This window comes from Botryllus schlosseri, chromosome 3 (assembly GCF_051294905.1).
Source record: "Botryllus schlosseri isolate E-star chromosome 3, Bs_hap1, whole genome shotgun sequence".
Classification (NCBI taxonomy): Eukaryota; Metazoa; Chordata; class Ascidiacea; order Stolidobranchia; family Styelidae; genus Botryllus; species Botryllus schlosseri.
Window position 1 is genome coordinate 3,104,448 of NC_137238.1, and position 20,308 is coordinate 3,124,755.

General features: G+C 39.3%; 1 protein-coding gene and 1 long non-coding RNA gene across 2 annotated transcripts in view; one reads left to right on the plus strand and one right to left on the minus strand.

The window, feature by feature from the left end:
• Positions 1-20,308, minus strand: part of LOC145435479 (uncharacterized) — a 286,197-nt gene that overhangs the window by 138,300 nt on the left and 127,589 nt on the right. The window lies entirely within an intron of this gene.
• On the plus strand, positions 17,747-18,815 carry LOC145435578 (uncharacterized). Its single transcript, XR_013913898.1, has 2 exons — positions 17,747-18,169; positions 18,608-18,815. It is a non-coding gene; the product is annotated as an uncharacterized LOC145435578 (long non-coding RNA).

Sequence of the window (20,308 nt, forward strand, 5' to 3'; positions counted from 1 at the left end):
CAATGTCCTACAACTACGTACCAAGTTTCAAGGTGAGGAGTCACATATTAGCATGGTAATTCTGTTATTAAATCTGACTATGGATATGTACATGCTACCGAAAACAGATTTAGGCAAAAGTTGCTATAGAACTGCGTTAGTTTTAAAGTTGTTCCATCATGAAATGTGTGATGAAATTTGGTATGCTGCATAATCACAATGACCTGGAGCTCATTTAGATACGTTTTTAATGTAGTTACACACTCTAGTTATTTTGATGTAAAGAAAAAAATCATTCGATAACTCGATACAACTAGTTAACACGCGTTGATGTAACTTTCCTCATTTGTATGCATAGCCTACGCGAAATTGGTAACCGAATTTTTCGATTAGTTTATATTCCGTATTTTATTTAAAACTGAAACTGTTAAGTACTACTTAAAGTGTTATAAAGTGTGAAAAAGTGTACAAGTAGAATTATTATTATGTCATGAATAAGTAGTTTACAAATTCATACGATTTTTCTTGTTGCGTTCCGGGATAAAATGTAATTTTTTGCTCTTTTTATTTTTTATTTTTTCAATAATATTAGTATTCATTTTACAAAAAACGTCGTGTAAAGCTGGGTGTGGGGTTCGAACCCACGTGAACACCTGTTCATTGAAACTTAAGTCCAATGCCTTAACCGCTCGCTCAACCCAGTTCCATTGTAACGATATCTGAGAAACCTTTTAAATTAGGGTAGAAGTAACTATTTGCAAGTAAGTTTCATGAAGTCTCGATACCATATACTTGACTCCGAAAATATTAATCCCCATAAAACGTACTGGGTGTGGGGTTCGAAGCCTAGACAAATAAGAGGATCGTGATTGAAAATAGATGGAGAATCACTGGATTGAACTTTACTGAATACTCCGCAATGTAAAATTAGTATACACCATACAAAATCCGGGTTGTTTAAGTCTTTAGTGTAGCGGAATAGTGTAGTTTTCTAACTACTTTACAAATTCATACGGTTTTTCTTGGTGCGTTCCAGGATAAATGCAATTTTTTCACGCTTTTTTATTTTTATTTTTTCATTAAAATTGGAGCTACTGTATATTATTTATCGCCTATATTTAAATTCGGTGTGCTAATGCGTTGAGGTTGAAGCTAAAACATCCTATTTCATGCGGCCAAGAAGTCTAGCAGCGCGTAGCCGAATTTAGCATACCGAAAAATATCTATTTTACAAAATTTTCATTTCTTTATGTCCATTAGAGTCGCACCATCTATTTATTTCACGGATAACAAATTACTCCTGCTTTTATCAGAGGATATACTTTCCTAGGGTTTGCCTACTAACAGTACTTAGTTTAGATTAATGAAAAATATAGTGATTGAAAATAGATCACTGGATTATAGTTTACAGAAAACTCCACAATTCTATGTGACGTCCTTGCGTGCCAACAACCGTCGAACTATTCGCCACCTCATAAACACTTGAGTAGGCCTACATTTGATGCGTGTGGGGAACACCTAGGTAAATTTTCATATGCGTTTAGTTTCCAGCTCTGAAAGCAAGCTTGGTCTATGATCAATAGCAACTATTTCAACAAATATTACTTACCTATTGACAGATAGCTAAGGCACCATGTCGACCCAAAATTATACCTTTTGCCGTCCATACTTTTATAACCCTTGAAGGGGTAAAATTTGCATTACACTAACTTGCAATTGTGAGTCTGTAATGATGGTATTTACTACTATCCGCGTGCCTCGCACAAATCGAACAGTTATTACAAAAGTATGATGATTGTTTAGCGAAAGAAAGCATAAAGTCAATTTGACGTCATTTTTTCAGCCTGTCGCAGGCTCAGACTGGCTGATATACTGTATATGTCTGCCACTACACAAGCTTCCAAGCCAGGCCTTTGGTTACGTAATAATTAGAGTGCGAAAATATCAATTCACGACGGCTTGGGAGAGCTACGATTAGTATGGTGGGTCGTAAGTTAAACAAGTTTTTACAATTGCGTCGCAACAACAAAAGTTACACTGCCCTTGAATTTCTAATTAGGTTTATTTGAAGTATTCCAGGTCATAAAAATTAACAATTATTATTCACGATTTTCATTCTCACTCATCCGGGATTTTCATTCGCACCATTCGCACCACCTTCGTCATTCGCACTCATCCGGGATTTTCATTCGTACCGTTCGCACCATCTTCGTCATTCGCACTGCATTTATTTTCATTCGCACGAGTGCGAACCGTCACACAGCTTGAAAAGCACTGGTCTATTCGAATAATTCGATGTATAATTGAACTTTCCTCTACATGATCATTAGGGCTTCTATTTTTTGTTGCAGGGCAACTTTGTCGTAGCCGAATGCGGTATTATCTAGCAACAAGGTTTAAATGACTCGCCTCCGGCGTTTATTGACCGTATCACCCGTATTCTCGTCATGCAAAAATTATGCATGTATTAGTATGAAGCTCAGATGCAGCAAAGTGTGTGAGACTACCTATAAAAATGATGCGAAGCAGCGACTCTAATTTCCCGGCTTATAGCAAACAACGACGCTGAAATTTTACTTCAGACGCAGCAAAGTGTGTGAGACCGCCTGTAAAAATTGCGCGAAGGTACATTTCTCGGCTTATAACAAATAACGACGCTGAAATTCTACTTCAGATGCAGTAAAGTTAATGCGTTTGGCTATGTAGTTGATAAATTACTTAGCGACATCTCGACTCATGGGGAATCAACATTTAGTGTGTTACGCGAGAATTCATATTCTCAAAAACTGGTACGGAAAAATGTGGAGACAATAAGAAAATAGTTTACTTAAGAAAATCTCGACTCACGCGGATTAGTAATTTTTAAAAATTAAAATATAGTGTATTATTGGAACTACGTCAATTTTTCGTAAAGATTAATACCTAAAAATAATTCACTTAACGGCATCTGGACTCGTGTTGTTATTTATTTCTCGGAAGCAAGTTATTATCAATACATATTGCTAAATACACATGAAGAATCGGTATTGAAATTCACAAAACAATTTAGTATATCACGTTTACGCAATAGTTAGTTCAAATCCAACAAAGATCACTTCGACGTGCCATTTCTCGGAGGCAAGTTATTATCAATACATAGTGCTGAATACACATGGAGAATCGGTATTGAAATTCACAAAACAGCTATTTCTCGGAAGCAAGTTATTATCAATACTTAATAGTGCTAAATACGCAACGCGATAATCGAATGGTGGTGCACGATGAACGTAAATAGCCTCAGGCCGGGGATTGGCCTGCAACAAAAACGGATAACAACACTACTATTTTGGAATCTCCCAAACATACCAGAAACAAATTGCTTTCGTGAGGAGCGCACGATTCGAAATTGTTATTTCTATATGGGGTGCATCATTTACTTCCGGTGTTCGCTCAGATTGCAAAGGGTGCTACGACTATATCAAAATCGAAAATGATGTCGCATTGAATCGCGCCTATCGTGAAGAAAAATTCAAGATTAAATAAAATATCTTAAAAATTTGCGAGTCAAATCGTAAATTCAATTTTCATGTCGACGACCGCCAACACATACTGATCTAATTACGCGTCCACTTCCGCGCAAATCTCCTACTACGGCCGCAGGTTGGCCACCACTTTACTAGAGAGTGAAATTTCGAGGGTTTTGTTCGTAATTAAATATTTTTATGATGGTATTCATTTGGTTTCACGGTAGAGTCTGCTGAGTGCTGAGTGCTGGGTCGAGGTAAATGGTCTTGCCCATATAATTACGGGCCAAAGGCCGTGGATTAATCAACCGCACAAACTGTAATAATATTATTCTCTTCGACATTGTCCAGAGATGAAGCGTTTTGGAGTAGGACTAAGCACCTTATCGAGCTACCTTGCTCATTTCCCACTACTATCAGTCGAAGCCTACTACGAGTACAATCCACCGCAGGATACCTGGACTGGACATCCACAAAATTAATGAATTGAGAACGAATGATCGTACGGATTGCGCGGTGTAGCGAGTCATCTCGTACTTAGCGAGTCGCTCGCATGTTGTCACCGGAGACAGATGGAACTTTAAGTCAAACCGAACATGGTTCCGGACGTAATCTTACATAACGAAGTTCTGCATCAGTCAAAAATTTGACGTTTAATTTATTTTACCAATGGACATGCCTTCAACATCTTGCATCTTGAAATTAAGTTATAAAATCTCAATATACCTCGCGGACCGGCAGAAAAGTCGTCGCGGACCGGCACCGGTCCGCGGACCGGCGGTTGAGAACCACTGATGTAGACTCCATTGCCAGACTGAAGCAACACGGTTTGTTACCAGCAGTGTAAGCACAACTTCAGTGTTGTCAGCCAAAAACTACTGCTGTTGAACATTCTTACTCCATTCTTGGCAAGCTATTTAGTAAGGGGACAGGCTCTTTCTAACCGCGAATGTATAAAAGTATCTTTCAGTACCGTACTACAAATTATTTTTGATTATTTCTAACATGATGCGCAATGTAGGAATGTAACTATTGGAATTCTTCATAGGACCAATTTTCAATAAAATGAAGTTTTTTCATGTAAACATTTGTCAGTTTTTGAGGCAAAAAAGTTATGTTTCAGGCCAAACTACTTCGTAAGGACAGACAACTCCGACCAGAAAGTAAGACGAGTATTACAATTTTAATATTATGTGGGTAAACACCTATTTTGCATACACTAGCTCAAATCAGGTCAAAATCTTCCGTTTTTAAGGTAAAAGAAATCGCCCTAATCATAACATTTATTTAGTGGTGGTCAGGAACGAAGTATTTCTACATTTTCAAAGTAGCTACATAAGTAAACGTTTTGCCTATCTGCACTATTTATTCGTCCTCGCCACCTCATCCGTGTCAGCGGTGTCTTACAAAAGCCTAGAGGTGGGCCGTGCTATAAGTCGGAAGTTACGGAAAATAAGAAGAATATCGGCCTGGTGTAAATGACCATAGTTGTCGACAAACACCATTAATACCCCAAAAACAAACAAACAAACAAACTATTTATTCAGGTGGCTATGGGGAGCAACCGTTTTGCTATTCACGGTCGTATTTCGATTACTTCAATAGCCTACGACCGCATCTCAAGTCATGTCCGCCAAATAGGCCTACCCATGTTTATGGCCGCCAGCACATAGTAATAATTGAGTAACTGGCCGACGGCCGCATAAATTTCTCACTACGGCCGCAGGTTGGCCACCCCTGATTCGAAGGTATCATCTTGACTGAGGGAAAAATGTGACCCCGAGCGAACCTCAACGATTCTAAAAAGGTTTCCAAAATAGCTTGCGACATACCGTGAGAAAATGTGCATGGCCTCACAAAATACATCTTCCGAATAAGCCTCTCGCACAAAAACACGAAATTTCTGCTGGGCAATATATGATTCTGATGCCCGAATTATTCCACTTCCTCATGTAAGTGATCATAGAAGATATAAGGCTGAATTCTTTTAACTAACACACATCTGTCACCGCAGTAGCTCTTCAACAAATTCCTCAATTCCTCCAACTTTGTGATTCTTTTGTCTTTCACTGTACGAACAGGATTCTTGGTACCAGCCACAGGTCACATTTAAAAAAAATTATAGAATCGTCGGATATACTACTTGCTTGATATGATACAAAAGGCATGTTGGCGTACATATAGCTTGATAACGATAACATTAACAAGAGGGCTATGACAGGTCACTCCAGTTGCACTCCAGTCGATAACACTGTCTGAAAAACCTTACCAACAGCAAAATTTGAGATCTTAGTATATATATTGATATCTCATCATCAAGAATTGCGCCCAGAAAACATACCGCGCTAACCAATTGACTTCCTACATCTGATTAGAACGCAACTTTTCCCTATGCTCAAGCGGCAGAAAATGCATCTTGGCGACGGCCTTCCCAAACTGCCGAAGCGGAACGATCGCTAGTGTCTACACCACCTTAGAACAATATGATTTGATTTTATGATACAATAAGTATATGAAGTCAAGATTGACCCCGTATTCCTGCTAGATTTTTTACATCAGACAACGATATCAAATTCATTGATTTGTTGAATAAGCATCATTCGTTGAAACTCTTGATGTTGTGTGATTGCAGTTCAAGCTCACAGCAGAGAGTCAATAAATATTCACAAACGGGAAGCTGGATATTTCGAGCAAACTATTGTAACAAAGCAAGTAAATTTATTTAGATTGTATATGTGCATTCTCGTTTAGTGGTAATTTTTTATGCTACCATCTCCATTTATAGAGTGGCCTGCTGTTCAAATGCAATAAATTCCGAGCAAAGATGTTAAGACATGAAAATTGTAATATATGAAAAAAGTTAAAAGTGCAGAGCCTATACCAAGGTTCGTTTGTGAACGTGAGCCTCTAAATATATGAGGTTCACACACAGAACGCAAACGTGTACCTCACGTTCGCACCATCCCAAGTATTTAGTACTATCCTCGTGCCTCGCGCTAATCGAACAGTTATTACGAAAATATGACGAAAGACATGGAATACATTTTCCGCTTTTAGAAATAGTATTTATATTTGTCTTTCAATTCCCAGTATCATACTGTGAGTTCTAATTGGTTTCAGTTCATTTGTCTGGAGAACATACATGTTGAAGTAAAAATGCAAGTTTAGAAATGCCTCAAATTTCCAGAAATAAACTACACAATATGGCAATTTCACGATCCACCTTATTTTTTATTAATCGCGCAAAGTCTTTACACCGTATAAGATACAGCTTCTCCGTATTGCTATTCGACTAAACTACGGGCCTTATAATATGGGGGAGGGCGCCATACCATGATATTTTCTAAAACTAGATATTTGAGTAAGCAGAGGATTAGAATCGCATTTTCATATCAATATTATCATTTTCATCCCTTGATGCGGACGAATGCTTATGTCGTCGAAAATTGGATAGGCCTACCTCCTGGTATGCATCAAAATGAATCATGCTCTGCACGTTTTGCGTAGCTTAATTTTCAGATTTTGAAAATCCATGCGAACGAATCACGATCGTTTTCACAACTCAGGCATATCTAGAACTACGTGGTGCGTCACTCTATCAAATTCACTCGCGGCGCCACCCAAGAGAAGGCTCACTTAGTTAGTCTCGCTCAGCTCTTGTGTTGGTTGGTCGCTGTTTAGTAGATGCTGCTGCGTTTATTCTACGAGCTATTTTTCCTAGATTTAAATTAGTATAAAGCAGAGGTATCAAACACGCGGCCCGCCAGAGCATTTTGTGCGGCCCGCGACGACATTTTAGATTTTTATTAATTTTACAATATATAAGTGTCACATATATATTTTCAGGTCATAAAGTGAAAATTCCCTCTTAAATTGCTCCGATAGCCTCAAACTATTCATCAAACCTCACTATCACATCAATTACAAACGCTACCATGCAGTGGAAGATTCACTATTTATCCACATTTCCAATTCATGATGACAAAACCTGACCCTTAGACGCTTCGTGACTGGAATTTGAAAGTTGGACTTGGACGCGACCTTTCTTAGAATTACTCAGACTCGGGCTAACTCGATGGCAAAATGAAAATGACTCGGGTGGACTCGGAGTGACTCGCAATGCCGTGAACGCAACAAACTAATCGCGTAGCTTGGTATTTCGCTAACTAAGCAAGTAGTTATTGCAATCATTGGCAATCTGTTAGTTACATCTTTGGTCGCTAAATCATATTATTAAGGCCACTTAAAAGTACCAAGTACCGTAGTGGTACGCTTCAAATATGTAACAACAATGGGCCGTTCGGCGTTTCGACATTTCACTCACTAGGACACATTCATTAATATATTTATAATATATTTATACTTGTTTCTGCTCCTATATATGAAGATATTTGGCCATGAGATTAATAGCCTACTTATCAGAAGTATACCCGAATCCTAACCTAAAAATGTTTTGATTTCAGATCAGTCGCTATTATCAATCTGTTAAATCCAAAATATTCACAGTAGCTGCAAAATTAAAACCCGATAGCTTTTATGGTGGCATCATACATTTGTCCGCCCATATGATGCCTATATCTTATAATTAATATATATCAAGTGGAACAACAATTCTATTCAAATAGTTATAAATGTGATGATTCTTTTCGTGCAAGGCCTAAATTGATACAAGAGTGAATCATATTTTGACGATATATGTTTACTGTCAGTCTGCTTGATCGTATCACTTTCAATAGGACAATTCATTCCCGCCAAATATGGCCTACTTGAAAAGACATAGAATGCCCCTATAAATGCTGGGGCCCGCGGCGTCGTCAAAACTGGGAAACTGGCCCGCGAGCACATTTCAGTTTGAGACCCCTGGTATAAAGTATGTAGACTAATATGTGGTAATTGAAAAGAGATGATACGCTCAGACCAATCCTTCTGCTCCCCGACTTGGACTCGGACTTCCTCGGTGGTGACCTGAAAAGGACTTGACTTGACTGGATTCAAATATATTAAAGTAATTTTGACTTGCGATCGGAACCTTTGACTTGGTTACAACCCTAATTGCCAGTATTGCGAGATAGCGTAGTGGTATAATCCACTGTTGCAATACCAATGGGTTGCGGATTTCAGTCCGACAGAGGTCGACTCCAGAAGTCCTACTCAAGTGTTGGATGTTTATCTAGGCTCCTCGCCGCCATCTCATCTCATCCTGGTAAGCAGTATCTTATAAAAGCCTAGAAGTGGACCGTGCTACAAGTCGGCAGCTACGGAATAAAAATGAAGAAACAATTGGCCTGGTGTAAATGACCATAGTAGTCGACGAACACCATGAATATCACAAAACAACAACAACAACCTTGGTCGCCACTGCTGAAACTGACTACCTATTCATTTATTTATCTTCTTATTTTTAGTCAAAAGATGTTTGCGCTGTAAAACGACTTTTGTTAGTCACCGGGCTGCTTTTCTTAACGGGGATCCTGGCCCAGATATTGACCGAAGCGGGGGGCGAGACGAAAAAAATTGGGAACCACTGCACAAACCCGACACTCGTTATTTTGACACTGGCTACGCTGAATATCTCGCTCTTTCAAAAGCCTCAATAAAAATACACTCGCTGTTTCGAAGTCACTGTTTTGACGCCGGATGCGCGATACCCTGAATATATTGGTTAATTAATATCAGCTCATAAGCCGTATCTGATTCATAAAGCTTGAACTACATTCCCCTTCCTACTATTTTCCTTGATGATCCAGTTTCAGTGTTAACTTCTCCTATAAACTTCTGGATAATTTTTGCAGACGTCGAGCTCTCGTAAATCGGCCGTATACTTTATTCGTGTGCAAATAATGACTAATCGTATCAAGGATATGCAATTTAAACCTGAAATCTACAATAGCAATGAAGCAAAACCTAGATATAGTTCCATTTAAATTTTAAAATATCACAAACAATCAATCCCACAATTACAACTGACATTGTGTTCGTTTTCAATACGTTAAGTCGTTGTAGAAACAGCATATTTAAAAATTAGGCACTTCTTCATACTTTTTTTTATATATTTCACCCAGTAATTGCTAAGATTAAGGCAACACAACATACGCATTCACCAGAGTGTTCAATGTGAATTCCAAATATTGCGCTACAGCGATATCATATCGCATGCGTATATTGTATGAAACTCCGTATTTAAGTTGCTACCCAATTGGTTAGTTACAATAACTTGCTTGAATAGGCTGTGGTGTGTCATCGGTATCCAGTCTACAAAGTGTGTAATTGAAGAGAAAGTAATAATCTATAGTCAAATATAGCAATAAATGAAATAGAAGTGTCCTTATGTAGCATGGTGCAAGTCCTACACTTCACACTAGAAAGTATTGCCAGTTTCTCCGGATTGCACGTTGCAACGTTACATTGAATCAGATTTACTTTGCACCTCGAAACCAGACAATCTTTGTCGCAAATCACGCTCCAGTCAGAGTTGATTCTCCGCCCCATGTTACGCATTTTGAGCTAAATGTTCGCCACCTAGTCAAGAATGCGATGAAAACGACCGCTCAATAGCATGTACTATATCTTGAGTCGATGTGTGTACTGTACACAATACAAAATAATTTTGCAGTCCAGAAGACTGGCCGAATTTCTATTCGTGAAATTAACGGTGTCTATCATATTGAGGCGTACCCATTTCGCTGTTCGGTTTCATAGAGTCTGGCACAACACTCCATTCGCCGTTCGCCAATTCGAATTTACCTCTGTCCAACAACGAACCGTACATATTATCTCATCCATTTTAACTTGGCACTTCATGTAAATTGCATTTTCTTCGCCACCATCGTCACTGGTCTGAAAACATACACATGAAAAGCTGATAGAATGGTAGTGCAGCTCAATATCCTAATAGTCATATTTTACTAAAGTCGCGACATTTTCTTCAAGTTGTTCTAGTAGTCTCATATCGGTTCGCAGACACTCAACCTTCGCAGGTCTTGCAATAGGCTACACATAATTGTGACCAGACGATTTCAAAATGAAGATATTTAAAAATCAACGCGACATGCTGACACCGGGAAAAACTTTAACCGCGTGCTGTGAGGATACTGGCGTAACCAGGAGGGGGTGAAAGGGGCCATGCCTCCTATATATTCAACATGAAATTGTCTCGCGCTTAGCGCGATATATACTTTCAGTAGTTTATTTTGCCAACACGAAGTGTGATCCCAGAAAGATTCCCGGCGATAATATCTTATCGGAGATAGCGCCGTATGGCCCTGTCCGTGCAACCTGGGTCCCACGGTGCGAATGCGACGAAGAAATGAAATAATAATGAATGATATGAATTTGAATAATGATGAATAAATGAAAATTGGTAATCGTGCGCATCTCACCAAAGACATCTCTCTTCAAATTCGTTGCAGTACGTGTAAGCGATCTTTTAATTGACGACAACTTTTTCCGGAGGTCAGGAAATGACAACATGCTTCAACTAAGTAATTACAAGTGGCCCGCCCGACCTCACCCTCCTAAAACCCATGAATAGTCTTACCGCGTCGTATGAACATATAGCTCAAAATGAATGCATAATTTCGTGTCTAATAAATCTTTGAATCTTCTATCAGCTCTATCGTTAATCTTTTAATGATAACGTATATAAGCAGAACCGTAACAGAGTCGCACCCCAAACCCCAATTGAGGAGGACGAGCTCGAATGAGGCCCAAAATTGTTTTGTAAATAAAAATAAATTTATGGAGTATTTTAGGCTAGATTCATTAAACTTGAATTTTTTCTTCAGGCTTCGCTCAATTTATTGTCGCGCTACATGTCATGATTTTAATATGAATACCCCATCCCCCAGAAAAAAGTAATTTGGTTTGATGTATAAAAATAGGTATTATTGCGCCGTTGGTATATATATGTTCAATTGCCAGTTGTTCGACAGTGAATAGTCCTGTCATGGCAATCTGAGAAAATGTCGCCCCCCGCGATGAAGTGTCAACTTGGGGTCGTATGTGGCACACGAAATTCGTTCTTCTTTCTGTTTAGTCCGGTATATTTGTGCTTTTTCAATATCTTGTAACTTGTAACCATATAGCAGCCGGTAGGTCACGAAATAATAATATGCAGCATAATAATTATTAACAAATCCCGTTCCTTCGTAGACGGATAATTAATTAGTTGTGTATCATTAACGTTCCCTAAACTTTCGAAGGCACCACCTCACCTCCCTTAGCTCTACCGATAAATGTGATCACATCGGCGATTATATGATGTGCAATTATAATTATTATTGACAAAATTCAGGCATGTATTAGGACATCTATTTGCTCTTCGCGTCACAATAGATATACAGGGTGTGCCTGCATGACAATGAAGTCGGACTTTCGATTAGCCGTGAGATGTAAGGTCTATGGGACGAAGCCTCCGGGAGTTTGGTTGATCACTTTATGGCGAGGGTTCTCAAACTGGGGGCGTGAAAGCATCGGAAGGGGGCGCGAAGCTGTGGTCAAGTGATTTTTTTTCGCACTTAACGCGACTGACCTCCAATTCAGAGTTTCTGCTCTGTGCGTAGTCAAAATTTCAGATTGGAAAATTACCTCATAAGCAGTCATAACCTTTCATGCCATCAAACTATCCGTTGGGGTTGCTAGCATTCTGCGGATGCATTTTGTGATATGACGATAAGGGGCGCGAAATTTTTCACTGTGATAAAGGGGGGCGTGTCAAAAAAAGTTTGAGAACCACTGCTCTATGGGGTGCCCAAGACCAGTGCAAGTAACAATATTATTGACCAAATTCAAATATTAACTTAAAAAAAAATTTCCGATTCGCGCGGAAGTTTAGTAACGCTGATCTTCCACGACAATATGTCTATGGGTGAAAGATCACACTAAAAGTTGTTAATCACCCAATAAGCGCCCAAAACCATAGATTTTACCATATTTCCCATATCTTTAAAATGGATCGTCATTTACCTGATAAATTTTTTAGGCTATGCCATTGCGTGAGGATAGACACTGGTTTCAATAAGCACTACCATATTTTCATGTGTCTGAGATTTATCTGGGATCCCCACTACAATCCCGTCTCTACATTAACAAAAGAAAGAGTTCACTGCGCGTTAAGATTTCGGTGCAAATAGACAGCAAGATGGGGGCATTGAATGCAAAGAGAATGAATAGCGAGATATGGAAATAAGCTATTAACCGTAGAGCAATAACATCTGAAATCCATGAACATGCCGATATGACTATTGTGAAGCGGGAAGCAATATTGGTGAAATACCATCGAGCCAATATTTTAGCGATAAAATCGCATAAAATCCTTTTAGCGTCCACCTATTTCTCCATACAGTATACGTCGTCTATTTCGTGGAAAGAGTGAATATACCACAAAAGAGCTCCTAGCTAAGGCTCCATAGAGCCCTTGGTGGTCCGCTGAGCAGTTTTAATGGGTCCATCAGTTCCAATGTTGGGACTACAAGTATAAAACTATATTGTCCTTATATATATAGGCCTATATAGATCACATATGTCTTTTTTCTTGACTTATGTTCCTATTTTGGCCTATTCAGTGCTCACAGCAGGCAATGATAGCCACACTAAAACAGTGGTTTTCAAACTCGGTTGAGCGCCCCCCTTGGGGTCGTGAAAGCATACTTTTGATATTTTACAGCTTGTAGCCTACTTTTATAGGCCTACCGTTGTAGACGGCTCATTTTCTGCTCATTGCGAATCATAAACGGTCATATGAAACAAACAGGTTGACATGGTGTTATGCTCAACGTACAGCAATATCCTAGCTGAAGCAAGACTGCTTACGGGCATTGCATGGTTCTTATATCAAAAAGTTCATGGCGAAAAATTGTAATATTGAAAACATTGTCAAGATGAAGCAACAAGGTGTGTCACTAGCAGTATAAGCACGACTTCAGTGTTGTCAGCCAGCAACTGCTGCTGTTGAACGTTATTTCTCGAGTCCTGGCAAGCTACTTAGTAATGACAGACACTTTCTACCCGAGAATGTAGGAAAGTAACTTTCGTTGCACTACAAGAAATTTTAATTATTTCTACCATAATACTACTGAAACTACTGGAATTCTTCATAGGGCCAGAATTCGATAAAATACTAGTTTTTACATGTAAAAATTTATCAGTTTTTAGTCAAAAATGTTTTTGCACGCCAACCTACTTCGTAAGGAATGAAGATGAGTAGAACAATTTTAACATTATGTGCGAAAACACCTAACTTGCATGCGTGAGGTAAAAATTTGGTCAAAACTAAGTATTTTTAGGTCGAAAAATATCTAAAATTTGATTTTTTAAGATCTGCCACTTTTTAGTAAAAAATCGCCCCAGTAAGAGACCTTTTGTCAGTCACCAGCTCCTCGTAACACCCAAAGACATCAGGGACCAGCACTACAGAACTATTGAGAACACCTGACTACACCAACTAGTTTATAATTATCACGACTGATTCATAGGGTACTTGTCCAAACTACCCATTATTTAGTTGACCAACAACTAACTAACGTAGTACTAGTTCTAGTTGCGGATTTGAAAAGTGATTAGTTCTAGTTGCGGATTTTGAAAATTTATTAGTTGTAGTTCTAGTTGTAGTTGCGGATTTTGAAAAGTGAGTAGTTCTATAGTTGTAGTTATAGTTGCGAGATTGAAAATTGAGCAGTTCTATAGTTCTAATTATAGTTTCGGATTTCGGAGAGTTAGTAGTTCTAGTTCTAGTTATATAGTTGCTAGATTTAAAAATTGAGTAGTTATAGTTGCGATTTTTGAGAATCCAATAGCTTTTACAAGTGTGAACTGATTCTTTTGGCATAAATGAATCCGTTCTACTGACCATTAGCCTACTACCGTAGTTCATAAAGTTAGCCGATCGAAGAGACTGCTAATCATATGATTGAAAACTGCTCATCGGAACGCATTTTACGCGGAGATCATAACATTAGCTGATTCGGAAGAACGCTAATCGTCTAATTAATATCTGCTATCGCGACTAATAAAGTTGGGTAAGGTAGGTTACGCGCGATGATTACTCGAGGTCGAGGTGTCCCGAGTGTTCAATCAAATGGTGTTATCTGTTGCATCATCATGGGAAAACGCGTTATTTCCGGTCATTTGTCAATTTGTTGACTAAAACGGCAGCCTGCTGATGAAGATACTTCGACTTTGACAGTTAGGATTATCGGCACTTCTTAACTATTCCCGACACATCGAGAAGTCATCCCCATGAAACCAATAAATGTTTCCCATGTACATGTGAAAATTTATAAACTTCAATTTTTTTGCGTTGGGATTAAGGGGAGACGGATATTAAGGATGGGGTGGGGGATAATACGGTCGGGGAGGGATATATTTGGGTGGGTTAGGATATCCTAAGATTAGGGTTGGGATGAGTAATACAATACACCCAACCCTAATCTTGGGATAACCTGACCCCAACTTTAACCCTAACCCACCTACAACCCCAATATTACGATATTACGAACCCTAATCTTGGGATATCCTACCTACCCCAACCTGGACCCTAATATACCTTTCCCCCACCCGACCCTAATATCTCCCACGCTAACCCTAATATCTCCCACCGATCCTAATATTCCCTTCCCTCAACTCTAATTTCTCCCACCCAATCTCTAATGTCCGTCTCCCCAACCCTAATCCCAACGCGAAAATCAATTTATTTTGACGTTTATAAATTTTCAGTTCTTCATGGGAAACATTTATTTGTTTCATGGGGATCACTTCTCCATGTGTGAGGAATGGCCAAGAAGTGCCGAATTATCATCATCGCAAAATGAGAGACGTGCGTAATCAGTACGGTACAGCGAAGGTATATAGCTCTGCAACGTTGCGTACGTAATTCGTTGATTGTCTGATTGTTCAGTGAAGCCATTACCTTGGAGACAATTCACCGTCATTATCGGAAGTATTTGCGCGTAGGAATGTTACGCAGTGCACGCAGTTTTTATATTAGTTTGTTCCGGTTTGTTAAATCATGAGATTAAAACTAATTTTATGCGGTGCAAACAACCGTCTTCCTTAATCCTGGCTTGTTGAATCCTGATGAACGCAATAATCGACTTTATCGATAGTCCAATTTGATGAAGTCCACCCTTAGACTATTTCAAATTATTCAAACTCGCCCTTGAGGTCCATATTCCAATATGTGGCGACCCATTGAAATCCCAGTTCCTCTCGGCCAAAACCGTGCACATCCAATCTAAAGCACCGTCATTGAGCTCATCAGTTGAAAATGTAGATATTATTGAGTTTTTTTCTTCGCAAATTTTCTTCGCTTGCTCGAAATTCTTGTCTTCCATGTTCCATAGTTCTAATCGCACTGAAAAATTGTCGTAAATTTATGAGTACCTCTTTTATAATGAATTACACTGGTCTACACAATTTTTGCGGCAGATTGTGTTCGAGTCTTTTATACCTAATTTACGGACGCTGAATCCAAAACTGTAGTTATTATTCTTTTGCCAAGTCGAATTTTTAAGATAATACATATGTTACTTGCATTACCATTAAAATAAAATAATAAGATATTTATTAAATCGTCTTGAAATGTAGTTTTATTCAATCACAACTCGAAAATTCTCGTTTTGATGGCCTTAGTTCGTAGGCATAGTAGCGTAAATCAATGTTGGGATTACCTAGGTTTACCTACACACAAAAAAATCTGGTAGATTTACAAAGAAATTTCTGTAAATTCTACAACGAATTACCCGTCGCAGCCAATAGCAGCGTGTAGCTTGTCATTTTACATTTTGATATGTAATATTACATTAATTTAGCTGCTAAGTGAAGTTACCAGAATTTCTTCGCAAGGTTACTGACAGTTACTCGCTACGGCATTTTACCAAGCTATTGGCAAAATTGATTAGCTTCCAAGCCCCAGCAACCAGTGGATACGTGGAAGTGCATGTCACTGTGATATCATTCTCGCTGCGATTTGACCTGATTCAACCTCGTTCGCGAGACAGGATTAGGTCACACGGAACTGGTTGACCCTAGTACCAATTTCGGTATAGTGCATAGTTGGGTGCAAGAAGCAGCTGACAATCCAGTTACACCGTAGACATTATATTATATGGCTATGGCTACACGGTCGGTCTCGGCGGTTAGATTTGTTGTAACAGATAGGGCTAATGAGTTACAAAAATCAGTTTAGGATATGTAATCTTATTCCTGAAACTAGAAATATCAGCACATCAAGCTCAGTTGACCATTTCTTAATGGCGGACACGGAGACCTATAATAGGTTACCTTAAGGCTGCTGCACACTGGCTTTGCGACACGACTAAAACAGGTAATTCCCCGATCATGTCGCGCTCACGATCGCTGTAGTTGCGTTATGCTGCACACTGGGACACCGAGTCGTAACGTATCTGTTCTGTACTAACTTGATGATTTCGTAACGGTATAGGTTCTTGGTTATTACTATTGAAGAACACATCAAGATAATTCCTACACATAAGTGTTTTCTATGTGTACTGACATCATTTTGCTGATGCTCCGAATTTTGATAAGTACACCATAACGCCACTAAGATATTCACAAATTCGAAAACTCAGTTTATTATTTCAACTCAAGACGCAGATGCACAATATACAGTACCCAAGATACAAAGAATATAAACAACAAGGTGTCCAATCGTTGAAACGCCCTGACAAAGTCCATCAATCAAGATATCTTTATAATATATATATACCGGTCGGCCTACTCGTCTTGGCCTACCGGTACTTTCGTAATGTCGAGCATACCAGTTGCATTGGCGGGTTAGCGGTCATGTTCTCTGTTATTCATCTTGTATTGTGAACATATAGTAATCTAATTATCAAATATATCCAAATTTCGTTCTTTCAACTTTAAGTTATCAACTTGAAGTTGAATCATTCTTTTTCTGGGCTTGTTGGATACAGTACCATACAGCGCACAGCCTTCACCGTGTAACCCAAGATAAATTACGCATCTGGTACACAAGAATGTTAAATTAGGAAGTTGAACGATTAGAAAAGATTGCAACAGCACCGTCGAAATAAGAGCGCGTGCTTATTTTCTACTGCGACTGAGCCCGCAACTCGCGACAAAGTTGAAAATTTTCAACTTTGTCGGCGAGTTGCGCAGCCCTCTCGCCGACGCTTTGTTGCGTAGTCTGGCGACGCGGTGTGCATCGTTTTGTCACAGACCGTCGCGATTCTCTCGTTTTGTCGTGTCGCGAGAGGCAGTGTGCAGCAGCCTTTAGGTTGCGCGTTGCGGGTTTTTCTGAGATTCGTAGTAAACAACCAACAATCAACTGTGACATCACAAATGGCGTCCGGTTAGGTAAGTAAGTAGGGAACCACACGTGGAGCAATAAATATCAATATATACGAAATTAGATGCAAAAGAAAGGGACTATAGGTGTTGATAGATGTTTCTGTATGAAAAACCACCCTGGATTGAACAATATAACGTGGACAGTAAATATTATTGGTGGCATATGTGAGCGGATGAATATCACTTATTTCAAAGTCGTCTGCGTGTCGAGCCGAGTAGCCGACTCGTCGGCCATTAATATTGAGCTTTGGGCATGCAACGGCTGACGGTGCGAAGCTTGTGACTTGTGATTGAAGAAAGTAGAGACTTTCGTTGAAGATTCCCAGGACTGATGAATGGGATGCGCATCGTAAAAGGTACAGAAGCCTACTGTATAGCATTAGTTAGCGTGAATATCTACGCCTGTGCACACCATCCGGATGACTTTGGTTTCATGATTTAAATATTTCAGTCGCCCCATTCTCAGCTCTATTTTGGGATATAAGTCGACTTGTATAATGACCTGCGAGACCACATACTCTGCCGCGCATAGCTTAGATATGTTGTCATCCACTGGTCGATATGTTTGGCTCACATGCCGCATCAAATGAGGCACCTTTTCTTTAAATACATTGATCATTCAAGTCATGAATCTCTGCTATATCATGTCAAATGAGGAGTCGTCAACTCACAATGTACCTGTACCGGTACTTCAAAACTTGTTCTATTTTTGTTAATCTGTCTTGGTCTTTATAAGTCATGTCTAGGTTAGCAACTTGGCTTAGTATAGCGACTTACGAATGAATTATATTTAGTGGAACTGCAAGATACTAGTCACACAGAAGGAATGAAGACGAGGAAAAGAAACAATTGGAAGTTTATCCGGCGTTGGAATTAATTCACCTTTTCTTGGGACCACTCGTGCTATATTTGCATGCCTCCTAAACAAGAATTATACCTTCAGCAGCAATACTTTTTCATCGTGAATCATGAATGAATATACAGTTGTCCTAATGTCGTCTTGAGAGCGTGAAGAAACTTGCGGTATTTTGGCATCGCGTTGCTTTGGGATAGGTATGGATGTAGGCTGAGACGTGAATTTACAAGCTGGCATGTAATCTGATTTACAAGGACAGCATGTAGGGTTGTAGGTAGGTAGGTAGGTAGGTAAGGCGGTAAAATTACAGTCTCGGTGGTAAATGTACAGAAGAAAATGTAGATTGAATATACCAGAGGTGACTGTAACATTACAGTGTGGCATGTAATGTTAGATCACCGGACGGGTGTAAGTTAAATTTACATTGAGTGACGGTAATGTTATATTACTGCCAAGTGGCTGGCCACCCTGCTTCCAGACATTTCGCGGTAAATCGGGGTAAATTTTTTTTTCAGTGTAGGCTCCTCCTCGCCACCTCATCCGCGTCAGCGGTGTCTTACAAAAAGCCTAGAGGTGGGCCGTGCTATAAGTCGGCAGTTACGGAAAATAAGAAGAATACCGGCCTGATGTAAATGACCATAGTAGTCGACAAACACCATGAATACCCCCAAAAAAGTGTTGGGATGACTCGAGTCATGACTTGACTCGAGTCACCTTTTTCGTATGACTTGATTTGGCTCGAGTCACTTTGCTAAAATGACTTGACTTGACTTGACTCGGCCTATCAGAAATGTGAATTGACTCGTGACTCGGAGCAAAATTCACGAGTCAATTTCTAGTCATCAAGTAATCGGCTTTGATCAAAATCACTGCAACTTGCATATGTTCGGATTGTTCGCCAAACGCTGGTGTAACCCGTGAGAGCGACCAGTCATTTAATGATCGTGCGTTTTACTGAGCCTGCAGTGTTCTCTCACAAATGAATCGACCGCAAACCAAGTGATCGAAGCTTACAGCTTACTTACGTTGTCGTAAACTAGTATAGTGAAGTAAATTCTGTTCTCTATTTTTACCTTTATAACCAAACCTATTGTTTTATTGAAACTGAATTCTAATATAGTTTATATAGTCCTCAACCATTGGCGCTGACTCGAATTGCATCCTCTCGATTTGTAAATGCGCAATCTAATGCATCTTATCAATTCGCATCTATTCTCTATCTTGGCTGGTAACTATAAACTGAGGATTAGCAGTTCTATACTTATATGTGATCGATGCAGCGCCTTCTTCCGTGTTTATTTAACTCTATATTCGTTCATCGGTTAAAAATCAATGATCACTCAATCTGTATTTCAGGTAGCTAGCAAAATGAAATGACGGTATCATGCCTCATACTTCGAAAAGGCAACTTGACTTGAATTGTGACTTGACTCGTGACTTGACTTGACTTGACTCGGGTCAGCTCCAAAAATCGATTGACTTGACTTGACTCGAGTCAAAATGTGCAATGACTCGAAATGACTCGTGGCTCGAGGGTAGTGACTTGATCCCAACACTGGTGTAAATTTCTCTATTCAACGTAAAAATCCGTTGTAAAGATAGCGCGCGAACATCAGTTATATTGGAACTCAATTTTGTC